This window comes from Pogona vitticeps, chromosome 2, assembly GCF_051106095.1.
Source record: "Pogona vitticeps strain Pit_001003342236 chromosome 2, PviZW2.1, whole genome shotgun sequence".
NCBI lineage: Eukaryota > Metazoa > Chordata > Lepidosauria > Squamata > Agamidae > Pogona > Pogona vitticeps.
The window spans coordinates 167,389,107-167,407,119 of NC_135784.1; the positions used below are offsets into that span (position 1 = coordinate 167,389,107).

General features: G+C 43.8%; 1 protein-coding gene across 6 annotated transcripts in view; it reads right to left on the bottom strand.

Moving 5' to 3' along the window:
* The window catches only part of ZNF385A (zinc finger protein 385A), a 165,560-nt gene that overhangs the window by 61,642 nt on the left and 85,905 nt on the right, over positions 1–18,013 (bottom strand). The window contains exon 1 of one of the 6 annotated variants that reach the window (XM_072991138.2): positions 9,175–15,554. The exons of the other annotated variants lie outside the window; for them this stretch is intronic. The gene's annotated coding sequence lies outside the window, so the exon portion shown is untranslated. Of the gene's footprint in view, positions 1–9,174; positions 15,555–18,013 lie in introns of those variants that run through there. 6 annotated transcript variants of the gene reach the window in all.

The following is an 18,013-nucleotide window of genomic DNA, read 5'->3' on the forward strand; positions in this document are numbered from 1 at the left end:
TTTAACTTCTCCGTCCTGGTTAGGTGTCATACACAGGACACAAATTTGCTTTGCAATGGCCAGCTTGATGAAGAGTTTAAAACTTTCAGCCCGACAAACAGTTCTGAAGGACTTGGAAGCTCCACCCCCATACTTTTCATTTGTTTGCTTGTTTTGGGGACCCCATACAAGGACTCCCCAATGAAGGTGGAACTGATTATATCACAATTCCAGTTTTTTAAAAATTTAAATTTTTGATGATGTAAATGTTGAAAAATGATTTTAAAAAAATTTAAATTGTTATTTAAAACAATTTGATTTTTAATCCACTATGTCCCCAATTCTGCTTTTGATTCTTCATATATGAAACAAATAACGATGCTCCTTTTTTTAAAAATTGCAATTATATTTATATTACAAACAGGCAAGGCAAGGAGGCTGAAGGTAAAGAGAACCAGCCCAAAGTGCTTTGGGTCCTGTGGCAGTAAATCCAAATGGGAGCCTCCCTCTTATGCTGTGCAATTGGGAATGTCATTACCATTGTGTCCCATTCATTTCAAGGAGGTTCACGAAGGGAGAGTTTTGCAGTGGATTAAACCCTACAGGTAGAGAGGTTGGAGAATTTCTCAGGTCCAGTTTTTGTACAAATCTACCAAATTTGGGCCTGCCAAACCGACAAGTGAGTATATTGGAGTAAAGCAGGACCCCACTATTGGCAGGATCAGTATCCACTGATTCACTTATCCACTCCCTGAAAATACTAAACTCCCTGAAATACATATTTGTATGTATTTCCAGGGTGTATGTACCAGAACCAGAGTGAGTCAGAGATCACGTACAGTATATGTATAGAGTTCAATACTTCCATGTTTTTCAACATCCACTGGGAGGGGGGCTTGGAACTGAACCCCTGCAGCCAGCAGATACCATGGTGCTACCACTTGCACACCTAATCTACACTTCTGAGAATTTTGCAATGTCATCCATTCCCTCAAAACAATGCATGCAAAAATGCATAAAATGAGGAGCACGATGCACAAACATGCATTATGTAAGAAGAAGAAAAATGTGCAGAAAGGACAGGAAAGGTGATTACAAAAATGTCTCTGTTGGGAAATATGCCTGCAACAAGACATGTATGAGGATGTTAATCTGAGTAAGTTTTTCATTATCTTAAAACAGGTCTATATTTTGAGTAATCTCTGTAGCACCTTTGATCCCGAGAGCGGTGCTGCATTTAAAAGTGCTGTAAATGCAGATGGAAACAAACTTGTAGTCAAGGAAATGAAAAATTCAGTGGAATCAACATGCATAGATTCAGCCACTCCCAGATCACGTCTAACTTCCACACTCCCGGTGGCCTAGATCTGCTGCGTCAGGCTTTGCCTCATGTTAAAGTTGCCTCTGCAGAGAGGTTGAAGGAAGGGTTCCCCCCATGTGAATAGCGTAGAAGTCACTTGTTAGGAAGAGACCAGAGATGATGATTCTAAAAAAGCTTTGCATCTTGGAAAGGGGATTCAACAGGAGGAAAATACATGGGGGAATACAAAACAGGAAAGACAGATACAGTATGGATGAAAGCTTCAAAAGGTGTGCAAGGTATGTTGATGAGATCAACCGTCTGAACACCCCCTGATCCATTCCTAGAAAAGGTTGCTTCACATCATGATAGTACAGCCAGCACAGATACTGTAACTTCCTTTATTCACACTACAACATCACGCAGAACCATGTGAATCCTATATGTCCTTATTTCTCTGTAAAGATATAGTATATAGAGTGCGCTGCTATATATTTTTTTAAAAGCTCATATGAATTCTACATTTTCTTATCTTCTTCCTAAGAAAAGACCTGAACACTGTATTTTTTTTTCTGGCACAACATTTATAAGCCTGATCATTGGGGGGGAGGGGGAGAGAGGCAATAATAGACCATTAGAATTTTAGTTATGTTCTAAAAGATTTATGTACTTAGAAAAATGGCTCTTGCGTTGGGAGGCTGGTCAGGAGGCCGTGAGGGGAGAGCAGGCACTTTTAGTTCAGGTTTGGTTTGGGGCAAATTACTGACTGCCGAGGAAGGCTTTTTAATATGGGCAAGTGCTAACGTTTTCAAAAGCTGATTTGTTTTCAACTGTTTGCAATGTTGCCTGTTTTAGTTTATTTCTCAAAGTACATTAAATTTATTTCTTTTATATTTAGCTGCCTTGAGGCAGTTTGCTCAAATCAGTCAGTTAACCAATCAATCAATCACATATTCAGGACCACATATGCCTCAGTCTTGTCTTACAGAGGGGAAGCTCGGAGGGGATTTGACACAACTGGGCATGACTCCAGGTGGAAGTATGAAAAAGACTGACTCAACACACACACACACACACACACACACACACACACACACACACACACACACACACACACACACACACACACACACACACACACACACACACACACACACACACACACACACACACACACACACACACTTTTGGGGCAGGAAAAAGCCCTGTGGACAGGGTTAGGATAAGGAAAGGAAAGCAGGTTCACGGAATATATAAAGACAAAGATAAAAGAAACAGATATGTGTGTACACACAGAGATGGAAAGGAATATGTGCGACCTTAGAAATATATATACTTACGCAGGCACTCCAGACAGACAGACAGACAGACAGACAGACAGGGTGAATATGTTCTGGAGATTTTCACTCTCACAGTCCAACCGCAGGCCACACTACCAAAATGTTTTCAAAGTACACATACCACATGAGCATGCACACTTGAGTATTAGCATCTTGAAAATGGACATTAAACAAGCCTGATGCACAAGGAGACTTGGTTACTTATGTAGCTATGGTTCTTTGAGTGGTGATCCACTGTGCGCCTGTGCGACATTGCTTCAGAAAGTTCCAGAGCCTCAAAAACGGAAGTGCCTTAGCCTATACCACACAAGAGCAGCCTCGCAAGGAACCTTAGTAGGGGATGAAGAGTTTAGTCATTCGTTTAAAGTCCTTTGTTCTGTTCAAGTAAAAGGCCAGGGCTTGTCTGATGTTCAAGGAGTGAAGGGACCGTTCCAGGTCATTCTGCAGAGATGGATAGAAGGCAGGTAAGACGTTGGGTTGAGAGCTGTGGAAACAAGACACAACCCTGGGAAGGAAGGTACAGTAGTGTCTGTGTGGAGAGTAACCTTATCATGTCAGAAGATGAAGTATGGGGAATCACAGTGAAGGGCTGTAAGCTCTGCAGCCTGATGGACCAATGTGAGGGCTACAAGGAGTGCCACTATAAGCACTGACAGACAGATATTCGTTGTGGCCAGTGGTTCAGAAGAGTGTCTAATAAGCTGAGATAGAACCAGTGAGAAAGACCATGGGTCATGAGAGGGTCTCACATCTCTCTATTAGATCATTACAGGAATAAAGATCCTCCAATGGTTAAGGAGTTAACATGAGCCCAACGGTAATTGTGAGGTAACTAGAACATTCCAACTAGGAAGAGGCAGCACTACCTCAGGTGAGGCAGGTTGGAGAGACAAGGCTTGAATGGAAACCCAGAGAAAATCCCATTGGTCACGCTGGTCTTGTGGAAGATGGAGAGTAGCGGAGTGATGTGGAGAGCAACATTGATTTTGAGCGTTTCGACAAGAATGGGACTCAAGATGGTGCTCATGGGCTGTCAGCATAAGTGTCTCAAGACCAAAGACGAGCACATGTACACGATCTGGATCTGCTACGGTCTTGAGATCGACAACAACTCCTGTATGACTGAGAGGGGCAGCCTAAGTCCCCATACATGAAGCAAGAATGGCAGAAGAAAGGTGCATAAGCATTCTCACGATATAGAGAGCTTGTTGATAACGACCTCAAGTAGCATTGTCAATATCGACATGGTGGCAATCGAGAGAACGATCATGATCTCGACCTCCTACTCTCCCGACTGTGGTGTCTCATGCATGGAGACCACTGAGTAAGGGAGAGGAATCTTGATTTCGACTGCCATTCATCCTCAGATGATGGACTGCAATGGGCTTGGAGGCGATGGTGCTCTCAGCAAGGCGGCAACACTGGACAGAGGGGCTGAGGCATTCACCCTCTGAAACCGAGACCATATACTGGGCACCAGTAGTGAGAGAAGAGGTAGATTCTTGGATCAACAACTGTGGACCTGAAATCACCAGGGCCCCAGCAACATCAAGAAGCTGCCTTTTTCTTCTTTGTCACCTCAACATCAGAGGCTGCTGTATGTTTGCAGCTGCCATACTCCAATTTCTTCTTTGATTTCAATGGTATTTTTGAGGAAGATGATGTGATGGACTTTATTTCTATGGCTGTCGCAGACAGAGCTGCCTGATCCATTTGGGTGGTTGGAATCGCCCTGGGAGGGGGATCTGTAGCTCGAAGGGGTTGCTCTTAAAGGAAAGATCGAAGCCGAGACTGGCGATTCTTGAGAGTAAGGGCGATAAAGCTCTTACAGATTTCGTAAGACTGAACTAAATAGCCTTATGGACGTCCCCTAGGCAAAAATAAGCAAGTATCATGCCTGTCAGACTGGGAAATATTTTGCCACAAGTGGCACACTTTTTCATAAGGGCAGCAGCCATAAATTGTTGGAAAAGAGGGGATGGTAAAGACATGGGGGGGGAAGGGGCGAGGGTAAACCCTCTACAAACTAACCCCCCCCCTTTTAACAGAGGAGAGAGAACAAAGGAGAAGGAGAAGGGAAGACTTATCAGGTAGGAAAGAAGGTAAGTGAAGAGAAGCTCTGGAGCTCTCCTTCGAGTGCTGTCGCAATGGTGGGCAAAAATGGACTGAGGAAAGCAGGGCTGTGCTTGCGCAGTATTGTCTAAGGCACTTTCAGTTTTGAGGCTCTGGAACTTTCCAAAATGGTGTTGTGAAGGTGCACACACCCATTTTGTGTGCATACAAGGACACCACAAAAAAGAAGGCTGACTTGTTCATAAAGGCACTGTAAGATTTGCTGGTCTGTAGACTTGTGTACCGACAGTTGCAAAGCTCGGCTCACACTGTGCGTTCAGAAGACAGCCTGCTGGGACCGCTCAGGAATTACACCTGGCTTCATCTTAAATAAATGAATAACCTTCCCAGACAAATGTTGGTGGTACAGGCTGCAAGCCCACGCAAACAGCTACTCAAGAGTCCTGCGCCATTAGCAAATATGCCTAGATGTGTCCAAATGCCTGTAGCTCCTCTACCCCCACCTTCTTCCTCTTTTCTGCCTTTTTTGGGGGAGGGGGATACAAAGAACTCACAGTTCTGAAGATCAAAACAGACAAGAGGACACCAGAATCTATGGCTGGCTCCCTTGACTGTAAAACATTAAATAAGCCAAAAGGAGTTCTGATTTTGATCAAGAAGTGGGGGGGGGGAGAGTATTTAACTACTTCTTCCCTCTGCCAATTTTTCCCTAGTTCACATCCCTTCTCCTTCCCCCAAGGGGGAAGAGAGGCAAGAAAATGGCTGTTCCCTCATGGAGCTGTCAGCAACTTAGGAAGAGAGAAGATAGAGTACTTTCAATGTACGTGTGGGAGGAAAGGGTTACGTTCACACAGCGAGTATGGTGCTGCTCTGATCCAAATCAGATTTCTTTCTAGCTCCTTTCAAGTTTTGTTCTGTGTTTAAGTCAGATCAGGCCACTGCCTCACTCCTTATGCTCACTAGAGTCTGAACCCAATGGGTTGTGACCTAGAAGCCATGGGAAAGCAAGCCCCAAAGCCCCAATTATCTAAGGTCACTGAGAAAGTTAGGCTGCAGACCTGGCGCTGGCCCAGGGATACCTCTGGCCATCGATGGCCCTCCACCTCCAGAGCTGTGGAGAGGCAGAACCCCGGAGTCCCAGTTTGTGACAAGTTGGCCTCAGCCTTCCTCAGCGGAGAGATCCTGGCAACCTCCCATGCCCTGATTCTCTACCTGTGAACATTTCCACTGCCTTTGCCCAGTGTGCAACAGATACCACAGCCACCCCAGGGTGTCATCGCAGCCTCCTCCCAGCAAGCCAGATGGAAAACAGCTCTTTTAAGACATTGATCCCTTCGGATAACGTGCCAGCTGTAGCTATTTTACAGGAACAGGCAGCAGGTCCCAAATGATGGAGCAGGGTCAAGAAGCAGGAAGGCACAAGTCTTCCACAGAAAATCAGAAAATGTCAGGGGTGTGTACAACACAGAGAAATAGGAGTTTGATTATTCACCATCCTGAGACCTTGCGCTTTCATGAGTTAACAGTTAAATTTCTATGGGCGAGCATTAAAAAAACCATCAATACTTCCAAAGTATTGAAAATATGTATTGCTAAGGCAGAGAGAGAGAGGGAGCAGATTCGGAAGACAGGTCTTGTCTTTCTTTTGCAAAGAGGATGACAAAATGAAGAGACATGACCCAGTGGTGCTTTTGTGTTTTTCCCCCCTTACATTTGTTCCACTGGGAGTGTTTAAGCAACTCTCATCAGCCCCAGACAGAACACCCAGGAGTGAGAGAACCACAGGAGTTGTAACAACAAATGTCTGGAAGGGCACACAGCCCCCGATCCTCCTCACTTATGCCATAATAAATATGTACTCAAGTTATCACAGCCTTTATCCTTTTATGGCTAAATGTATATATTTTGATTAGCTTTAAAGGAATACTTTACTACAGTTCATACCCTCTTTAAACAGTACATAATGTGACATACAGAATCCACCCACTCCTTATGAATGCCAACCCTCCCTCAACAAACCACTGGATTACAGCTGGTCAAGCAACTGATCAAATTAATAGCCATATATTTCATATATCAATTTCTTATAGTTCTAATCAAATAAGAAGAACTATCAATGAAAAATAGACAGTGAAGAAAGGTCACAGGGGAAAAAGGATTAACGTGAAATGTTTTATTACAGATACCATGGGCCATCAGAAAAGCAAATAAAGTTGGTGCAACATTAAATCAAGTCTGAACACTCCCTAGAAGCAAAAACTGAGGGTCTTGTGCTTTGGGCATACCGTGACAAGACTTGACTTACTGTAAAAGACAGCAATACTAGGAAATCTGAAAGGAGCAGGAAAAGAGGCAGACTGAACATGAGATGGAGTGGCTCAATAAAATAAGCCATGGTCTTGAGTTTGCAAAAGCTGAACAGGTATGTTAAAGGAAAGAACATTTTGGATATCATGAATTTATAGAATCGCCATAAGTCAGAAGCGATTTGAAAGCGCTTAACAGCAACAATAATAAAACAATATAGTTAACTGTTGTACTGAGTGAAATAAGCTTCTCGGCCACTGCAATTATTACTTTCCGATGTTACATAAAATTAAATGAACATGAATGACCCAGATATTTCAAGAATTTTTTCTGGCTTTTATCCCAGAACCCCAGAGACAGCAGTTACAAAATCTTATAAAAATGAAATTAATCCTTGCACACATAACCATAAGGTTTGACTCTTAACATGTTTTAGTCATAGAGAAATTGTGACACATTCCTACACGAGTATGGATCCTGATTCTTTAATTTCTTTGGAGCAGTTTCTCCAGGGGCTGAGAATCTTTAGACTCTCCCAACTGGCCACAAGGGCTCAGAGATTTTGGGAACTGCAGTTTCTAAAAGGAGTTTGTCTCACACACACCCAGTTCCCATTTGTTCTTCTACACACCCAGGTTCACTTTCGGGTTTGACATTTAATTTTCACTCTTTTTCGCTGCTACCAGTGGATTTCTTTTATCCACAATGTAAATTATTTCACTCAATTGCTGGCTGCCAATCATTGAAAGTTTTTATTAAAGTTACAGATGTTCTTTATTTATTTACTCAGAATCACTATCATTGCAATGTCTTCTTTTATTTATTTGCCATTTAATCAACTTGCATATTTACTGGTTACTATTCTCACTTCTAACTTTAACTATCTAGCTCTTTCTTTAACCTCTGAAATCCTAACTCTAACTCTTACTTATCCCTAACTGAAATCCTCAACTGCTATCCCTAACTGATCTCTCTAACTGATATCCCTAACTGATCTTTAACTGTCTTCCATTCTCTTCTTCTATTTTCTTAGTTCTGCCCCTTCTGTTCAACCATTGGTTGTTAAATCAGGGTTCCATTGTGATGGACAGGAATAGTTATTGACCTGTCCGTCACAGAGCTCTTCCAAACTCTGGAACCCCTGCACAGCAAGGACTCCTCCCTTTTTTGTGAACAGCTGACAACACAATGCACTACCAAAGCTAAGTTGCCTCCTGCTCTAGCATGACCCAGACACAGAATTCAGAATGAGGTCTATTGTCACTAACTGTACTATCAGCAGAGTTACACCCCACTCATGTGCACATGATTTTACTACCTCCCATATAAGCATATGGCTGCTATGCAACCCCATGGGGAGAAAACCAAGGATATAACTTGGGAGCACTATTAACACAGAGTGACAATATCTACTTTCTGGCTTTCTCCATTTCTCTAGACACAGAGCTTACTACTCATGATGACACAATTTTGCTAATTGCCTGGTAAATCTGCAGTCCAGAGAATAACCAATTAACCAACAGTGTAGTGGTAGATTCTGAAGCACAGCCTCTCATCATGATAGTCCTCATCGCTACACCAGAACGAATAAGGCACCCTTGTTGATCCATATCAACAAGCCAGTTTTTGCAGTTTTCACTTTCATCAGGAGCAGGATTACTAAAACTAATGATTCTTCCATGCCTGTTCAGAATTCACTTCCCCACACAAAAACTCTCTATTATAATAATACACAATAGCAGTGGTTCCCAACCATGGGTAACCCAGGTGTTCTTGGACTGCAACTTCCAGAAGCCATTGTCACTCGCAGTGCACACCAGGGTTTCTGGGAACTACAGTCCAAGAACACCTGGGTTTTCCCAAGGTTGGGAACCACAGCAATATAGTATTGCTTGACAATGCCATTTCTCCTAGCTATTGAGAAGAGGGCAGCTACAGTACCTTTAGAAAGAACAGGGAAACCTGAAGGAGTGGCAGATGATGCCATCATGCTTTCCCACCACTTTGTTCCTGCACATTCTGGCCCTACAACAACAACATTTATGCCAGCAGTATTTGCCCAGCTGCTTAATATGCATCCCAAGCCTACACAGGTTAGTAGCAATTTGGCCCCCAGGCAAAACTATGTTAGAATGAAAAGGAAAATGAATAACTCAGAGAAAAGGTATTACTCACTGCTTCCAAACAGTGAAGCCTTCTTTATGTCTTTGTGATTTCTTCTTCTTCTTCATTTTTATACAGCTGTGCCCACTCTAATGAAGCAAAATCCAACAACTTCAAGTGGGTTCTCTCCTGCTGATAGTGCTATGCCTGGACAGCACAAGCACTGCACTGATCATCTGATGGCTCCCTACGCTAAGCCCAGGCTGAACTAAGGTTATACAAAATCACACACAGTCCAGCCTTTTTTGGACTGGAAGCAAGACCACTGGGAAGCCTAATTCGTAGCATCATTGTGCTGCTAAGTCATCCCTGGTTGAGTGAGGCTGGGAGGGGATGACAGACACCCATTGTGCTGCATGACCACACAGGGTGGTGATGCAATAATGGCTCCCTTAGATCTCCTGGCTGCTCAGCAAACTCCCCATCACCCACACCACTGTCTGACTCTTACACTATTAACTGCAGGCTTTCAAGTCAATTCTGAGTTACGACGACTCTTTCCAGGATTTTCTAGATGGAGAGTATGGTAGAAGTGGTTAGCATTTCCTTCTTCTTAGAAGTGATTTAACATTTCCTTCTTCTAGGGGTGTCCTGAGACTGTGCAGCTTTGCCTAAGGCCACACAGGCAGGCTCTACTCTCAAGGAGGCACTATGAGGAATCAAACTCCCAGCCTCTAGCTCTGCAGACAGATACTTAAACTACAGAACTAACCAGCCAGCTCTTAAACTATTATCTGCCTGCAAATGTACCATTTCTGATTTATCTGACAAAAGAAAAAACATCACATTCCAGGAATGCAGAAGGATCAATGCAGACCAATACTGAAAAATAAATATTTCTTTTAAGACAATCCTAAAAATGTACAAAAAAGAATATTTCCATATATTTTTATCCTTTTTTCATTAGACACCATGCTTGTCCTGTATTATGCCTCCAACAAGCAAACTAACGTCACCAAAACCACAATCTTCGCCATGACAAAATTCCACAAGAAGCTTCAAATACTAAATTCTCTCCTCCAGACAAGAGACCTCGAAATATCCTAGCCAAGATCTGCCCAATGAGCTATGTTAGGTTCTGGGGACACCTCCAAATTTGTATGTTCCCATGACAGGGCCCTCTGTTGACAAGAATCTCTTCCTCTCACACAGCAGGCAGTGCTGTGTCTACCAAATGATGGCTTATGAGAATTAGCAATCCAATGTTAAGACTGGCCATCTCCTCCTGAATTTTACATGCATTCTGCTTAACAAAGGAAGGATGCATGCAACTGTATATACAGTGGTATCATTCTTGAAGGATATGGAAGCTGGCATTTTCTAGAAATCCCAGCTGCATGTAAAATTTGTATCTACATAGGATGCACAGAGTAAACTGAATGTGTGGTACACAGAAGAAGTGACAGGATTCCTGCTGCCCACTTTAAATGTAATGCATAAAAAGTGTGATACTGTCATCTGTATACCACACTCTCCCTCCAAGCATGTGCTTCTCCTGCACAGCAGCCAAGCCAAAGATGATTTGTTGGCTTAGTGTCCTGCTGGCATCTGCAAGGGCTGGAGTAATTTCACATGCAGGAGCCTGGCCAAGCACACAACAGAGGCCCAAGAAAGACTCCATCTAGCTAGAGCACCTGGGAATATTACTACGGCACAGTAGTATATACATATAAACACTTCTTTAGCCCCAACAAATGCTAGGAAGAAGGAAATGGAGAACCGACAGGGAGCATCCAGAAGTACAGCTCTGGATGGAGTACACTGGATGGCGAAAGAAGCACTAGCCTTCACCTGAAGTACTGTCAAGGTTGTACCTGCCAAGTCATTGAACACAAGGCAAATACATAGACTCCACACACACCTACAAAGTTACATTTCTGCGTTAATACAAAAACCAGTTATGCACTAGGCTAACCACAGGATGGGGCAAGGGTATGGAAAAGCTAGCCCCTGACACTATCTTGTTCATCCACCTCTCTGGCTTCTGACATTTCAACTCAATACAGCTCTCACACTTGTTACATATATATGCAATGGCATGCAAATAAGACACTTTTTTCAGTCTGGAATTATCAGAAACTGATCTCTGCATCCACTGCTGGTGTCTATGCTTTTTGTGCATCCTTAAGGAAGGAGAGTGGGGACCAATACCGCCTATATTGGCCATGGGGGAGGTGGAGTTTGGTTAACTTTTGCACTGACAGCATTTATTGGAGAGGTGCAGGAAGGGATCAAAGAATTCTCTGTTAAGGGGCCATCAGAGATGGCTGGGCTACTGCATCCTTTTCCTAAACCCTGGCTGCCTTTGGACATCATGCTAATCTATAGTTCACTACAGCCACGGGCCACATGTACACACACAACCTCGTGGCCTTAAAAACGATCTCAGAATCCCAATTTTAACAAAAGTACAAGACTTGTTTGTGAATTCAAAACACACACACATAATTTCCACTCCATTGCCAGGTCAAGAGGTGAACTTTGGTCCCCTGGTTGAGTCCAAAGGTGGGCAATGACAGCCCTTCAGATGCTGCCAGAATTCATGTCCTCTCATTCTTCCCCACTGACCATGCTGGCGATGGTGGCATCTCTGTTGCTTATGCAGCCCAACTAGTAGCACTTTGGAAGAAAGGCACTTTTGATAAACTCCCCTGGGTTTGCTGCAAGCTCTTCATTTTCAAAGCCCAAGGCCAGGCACTGAGGTCAGCTAACCTGCTTCGTTCCTTCCAAGCTATAGGAAACTGAATCCTAACGATCTCATGCCAGAAGAAAGGGCCTTGATGCTACAGTGTATGCTATGCATACAGAAGGTCCCAGATCTGATTCTTAGCATCTCCATGAAATTACAACTGCCCGATGGGCTTAACTGGGGGGGGGGGGGTGCCAAGCTGGGGCAGATGTGCAGAAACACAACCAGGTCCTCTAGCCTATTCCCACACATCCTGTGAACATCTTTAGGATATCTGCAGTACAAAATCAGCCTTGGTTTCAAAGTTAATAATTTAAAGTTAATTATGTTATTCTTTTATCCATTTAAAATAAATTTGAGAAGCCACCTTTAAAAAAAAAGGAAAAACTTTCTTTATGGTAATGTGCATATGGTAATGTGCAACACAAAGGCTGAAATCTAGAAGTACATCACAATTAGGTCCATTAAATCAGTGAGGATTTAGTGAGTCAACACTTATGTAAGTTCCACTGATTCAGTGAACCTACTCTACTTGTGACTTACTACTGGATGTCAGCCAAAATATAAACCACGTAAGATTAAACAATAACACTAATAAGAACAATGATTAATCAAGATCAACTGTTTAAAAAAGACAATACATACAAAGAAAAAAATAAAATAGAAGGCCCTCGCAGAATTAACTTTTCTTATTTATACGTGAAGGTAAACAAGTATGTCCTTAGTCGTATCTGAAGGTTTGTATGGATCACAGCTTCTTCCAGGGAATTGCAAAGATTTTTAAACTCATGAAAGTGACTTAAAACATTATGTTCAGCTTCACTGTTCTCCTCTAAAACTTGCCTCCCCCCATAAGATTATACTTCCTTGAGTTTCTTAGTGGAATTAACTATTAAATTCATTTAAATTTGAACTGCATACGTGTTTTCTTTTGTCTTCTGTTCAGCCTTCCCCAGACTGTGCACCTTTCCTTGACAAAGTAAGAACACTACAGACTTTGCCTTCCTTGCAGGAGTTCAAAATATGAAAACCAGGAAAAAACAGTAGGAAGAATAATCTTCTAAACAGAACAGCAAAGTGATGATTTGAGTGTAATTTCTTGCCGGTCTGCAAAAAAGAAGTTTTGATGGCCATCTGTTTGAGATGGTTTAGGGAGAAGGCTTCCGGCTGTGGGGCAAAAGGTTGGACAAGATGTTCCAACCGTTCCCATTCAAATTCCATCTCTGTAACCTAACAGAGAACTCGGCAGTGGAAAAAGCCATTCTGCATAGTTATGGAATCTTCTTTTGGAGGAATTTTAAAAACATGAGGCTGAGTAGAAACAGCGTGGAGACAAAACAATCTGCTTGTTGAGGGCATGTTGTTGAAAGCTGCATCTTCTGCCCTGGAGGCCAATCCCAAGGGGTCATAGTCCAGTTGTGCTCCAGCACCAAAAGAAATCAAAGGGACTTGATTGCAATTAGGAAAATAGGTCTGTCCAGAACAGATGTTAAGGATAAAGTGGCCTGCGGCCCTATAGCTCTACTGCATCTTTTCAATCTGGTGCAGAACCTCAGGGATGCACATCCACAGGCAGTTTCCTCTGCTATATGGCAAAGAAAACCTGCACATGCTCAGAGGAACAGTGCTACTCCTGCACATTTTCAAGTGCCGAAAACAAATGACAGAATTGGCTCAATCTAAATTCCAGTCTTAATTTTCCAAAACAGGCTGGTTATAGGAGGCCATTGTATCTATTGAACAGCAGCCAACCTGTGAGCCACAGGAAACAAAAGAATAACAACAACAACACTTCCCTTTATCCTACTGCTTCCAACAACTTCCCTCCCACATCGAGACGGGGCTTTGGAATACTTGCAAGCCAGCAGGAGGGACCAGAACAGCAGGGGATCAATGATGAAACCGTTCCATCTGGGAGGAGTTGGCAGGCTCCCTATCACAGTTGCTCACAAAGTCTGGAAGGCCAGAGAAGGGGAACTTTGTACAATCTCCTTTGCCCTAGACATTCAGCCTGTCTACATTTGGTTTTGGTTAATTCCAAAAGCTAAGCTGTTCCCTCAGGATCCACCCTGCTTCATCCTCAGCTCCAGCTGCTGACTCCAGTGTCCTGCAAACTTTATGTGGCTGTGCTGCATCTACTGTTCTAGAAAACAGCAGCAGGACAAGAGATGAGAATTTCAGGTCGCTAATGCCTACACTCCCCTCTGCAAGACATATGTCCATGTCTGCATAAGCACCAGTTAACGCCCTGACTCTGATTAACAGATAATGTGCAAATACAGCATATTCACCAAGTAAACAACGTGTTCCTTCATGAGCCACAATTTGAGAAGCCAAGGTAAATGTTCCCCAGGACCCAGTTTTTATTTCAGCACCACAGCCTGCCACTAAGGTAAAGGTAAAGGTTCCCCTTGACAATTGTTGCCCAGTCGTGTCCGACTCTAGGGGGCGGTGCTCATCCCCGTTTCCAAGCCGTAGAGCCAGCATTTGTCCGAAGACAATCTTCCGTGGTCACATGGCCAGTGCGACTTAGACACGGAACGCTGTTACCTTCCCACCGAAGTGGTCCCTATGTATCTACTTGCATTTGCATGCTTTCGAACCACTAGGTTGGCGGGAGCTGGGACAAGCAACGGGCGCTCACTCCGTCACGTGGATTCAATCTTACGACTGCTGGTCTTCTGACCCTGCAGCACAGGCTTCTGCGGTTTAGCCCACAGCGCCACCACGTCCCTCTGTACAGCCTGCCACTACTGCAGTCCCATTACTGCAGTTATTACCCCCATTTTTCATTTCTAGAATGTGGGAAAAGGAAGGCAAGTCTTACCCCACCAAAAAGCCAGATGAGCATCTCAGAGGTTTCCCACTAACTCCCATTATAGACAGCATGTAGGGGTCAGGAAATAGTGATCCTCCAGATGTTGCCAGTATACTATGACTATCATCATTCCTTGCTAGGAAGGACTAGCCGGCATTTGCATCCTGAGAGCCAAAAAGGTTTCAATTGACTTTACTTGGGGGAAAGAGGCTGTATACTGTACTTGGTCGAGGCAGCATAGATAACATAAAGGTGCCATTATCCCTGATCTTAGCATATGTGTGTTGGGGCACCGAGGAATCCTGACAATCGCATCATAATCTGCTACTCAAACCATGTTATAATCAGCAAGTCTATCTCATTTCTCTTCTCTCTTCCTGCAAAGAACAAAGTCCAGGAGTCTGTTGTGTTTTTTTTTGTACATATCCCTGCCAGTCCAGGGCCATTGGCCCCTACTTCCTTGAAACACCACATATAGATAGCATTAGGAATACGAAACACCCCCTTGAGCTCACACTTAGATGAAACATAGAGATGAGGAAGGCACTTCCTTAGATCACCTTGATGGGAAGTGCACCACCCCAGTTGCTATATTATGGAGTGGGGGGGCTATTAATTTACATTGAGCAAACCTGGAAAGAAAGTGAACCCAGTAATCCTGATGCCCTGACTGCTCCTAGTCCCAATAACACAGAGAGAGACTCAGCAAAAACAAACAAACAAACAAAAAATACAATTCTTCCTCCAAAACTGAAAGCAGAACTCAGCAGTATTCACATACCTAGCTCAGCTCACAAGATCATTTGCAAACAAAACTACCATTTGGCTAATAATTTTTTTAAAAAGCCAGAGTACCTTCCCCCCCCCCCACACACACCACTATGTATCTGTTGAACCTCAATCCACTCTTCCCCAAACAAGCAATGCAATTTAGAAATCTTGATCTCCTATTGAAGTACAGTGGAACCTCTACTTAAGAACTTAATCGGTTTTGGAATGGTGTTCTTAAGTTGAAACGTTCTTAAGTTGAAGCAAAATTTCCCATAGGAATGGACTGAAAACCAATTAATCCGTTCTGGCTGTTTTTTTGTTATGTAGAGGTGCGTTCGTACATTGAAGCATTAGTTCCCATAGGAACTAATGCAAAGCTGGTTAATACGTACTCTACCACTAGGGGGAGAATTTTTTTTAACCTAAGATGACCTAAGGTTAAAAAAAGAGCAGGAAACGTTTCTTTTCCTGTTCTTATCTTGGATTTCTGTTCTCAAGTAGAAGCAAAATTTATCAAATGGAGCTGTTCTTAAGTTGGATTGTTCTTAAGTAGGGACGTTCTTAAGTACAGACCCCACTGTAAATTAGTGTATCATAAAGGAATACGGAATACATCTGGAAATTTCCAAATGCTTCTCCTTCCCCATCTCCCCAGAAGGCAGGGCGTCTCCATGCCACCACCCTCTGTCCATCGGATCCGAGGGCACCTCGGGTCCCCCACTTTCCATTCTGTATCCTGCCACTTCTTGTCCCTAAATCCTCACTCTCCAGGCTACGGTGGCAGTGCTTGAGCCGAGCATCTGTCAGCCGCCCCTCCCCTAAAAGGCCTGTAAGCGTAGCAGCTAGGGATGCAGGCTCAGTAAGCAGAACAGATTCCATCTAAGTGCAGCTTTAATAAGAACTGGAAGGCCAAAAGAAACCTCATTGTGAATTCAGGATTTCAAAGCCGAGCAAAGAAACCGAACAGTAAAGCCAGCCCATCCCTTCTCTTTCAAAGCAGAAGACAGGGACCAAAGCAGAGAGCCTGAGGGGGAATTCACAGGAAGTCCACCCACCCCACGGCCTCCTCATTTTGATACTCTGCTGCATTAGCAAGCGGCATGTTTGCTTGGAACAGACACACAACCATGTACATACACACTGCCCGGTGAGTTCCTCCCCAGAAACAACTGCGCATCCAAAGGCTCCTTGTGGTGAATGAAGATTTACTGAACCAGGAAGCATGCCTCATTAGGAGATGCCTTCAGGGTTCCCCAGCTCTGTAAGACTCCCCTCGGAGAGCTAGCAACTGAGCGTGCTCTCTCCCCCCTCCCTCCCTCTGCTGTTATGACAGCACACAAGCAAACCCAGGCAGAGGGGCAGCAGCAGTGATCATACTAGGCTACCCGGAGGTGTCAATTCCAGAGAGCACAAAACTGGTCCCAGACGGGTGAGGATGGAACTCCATCTTGTCATGACATCCAACGAGCAGAAACCCCACGTCCAGCAGCTAGCAGCTCAAAATAATACCCCAGACATAAACAGATGTCCTGGTCTTAACATCTGAGCCTAGAGACCTGGCACAAAGGTAATAAGTCCTTTCTTACCTTCTTCAACAAGAAAGAAAGAAACAAGGCCCGTACAGTCATAAACCTGTGGCTGGGCTATCAGACGTCAGATGATAGTGATGGTGGGTAGCGGGAGCTCATGCCAACAGAATGATCTTGTGTTTTCAACACATCCCCCACCCTATTTAGTAAACTAGCATGTCAAGGTGAAGGCTAAACTAGAGGAATCCTGCTGTTCAGCATGCTCCTTTTTCTATTGCGCATGGAATGTCTGGCACACACAGGGCATGGAATTGTGTGTTCCCCGGCACTTTGGAGTCGAGTAGAACACCTCTCACACATATTTGCTCTCAGTAACAACAAGGCACTGCGGCAACCTTTCTCTACTCAACCCCCTGGAATTGTGCCTCTTTTCCCAGCCCGTCTGTGCACTCACAGGAAAAGAGAGAGAGAGAGAGAGAGAGAGAGAGAGAGAGAGAGAGAGAGTGATGGGGTATTCCTCCACAAAGGCATGGATCCCCTGAGTACATTGAGGGCAGCTCTCTTCCATTTCACTACAGTGTAATCTGCTTTTCTGACAGCCTTGCACAGGTGGGTCACCAGTTCAACGACTGACCCACCTGAACAGAGGACATTCTTGACGTTCCCTTGAACGTTTATATTTTCTGCATATTCTCCTGAGTGTTGGAAGCAAGAAGGATGCTGTCTAGGGCAGGGTTTTAAACAGAAGAAAGAGGTACCATCATGTGACCTAGGAATGAGAATTACCCACCTTGGAAGGGGGATCTTGTGAGTGACTTTATGTTGTGGAAAAATAAACCCTCTTTTCAATTTTTAAGAAAAGAACACATCAACATTCAGAATAACTCAATGGTTTAGGCATCTGGCTGGGGAGCCAGAGGGTGGGAGTTCATATTTTCCATTGTGCCTCCCCGACAGGGGCTGGACCATCAGGTTCCTTCCAACTCTGCAGTTCTAAGATGTAGTAGTAGTAGTAGTAGTAGTAGTAGTAGTAGTAGTAGTAGT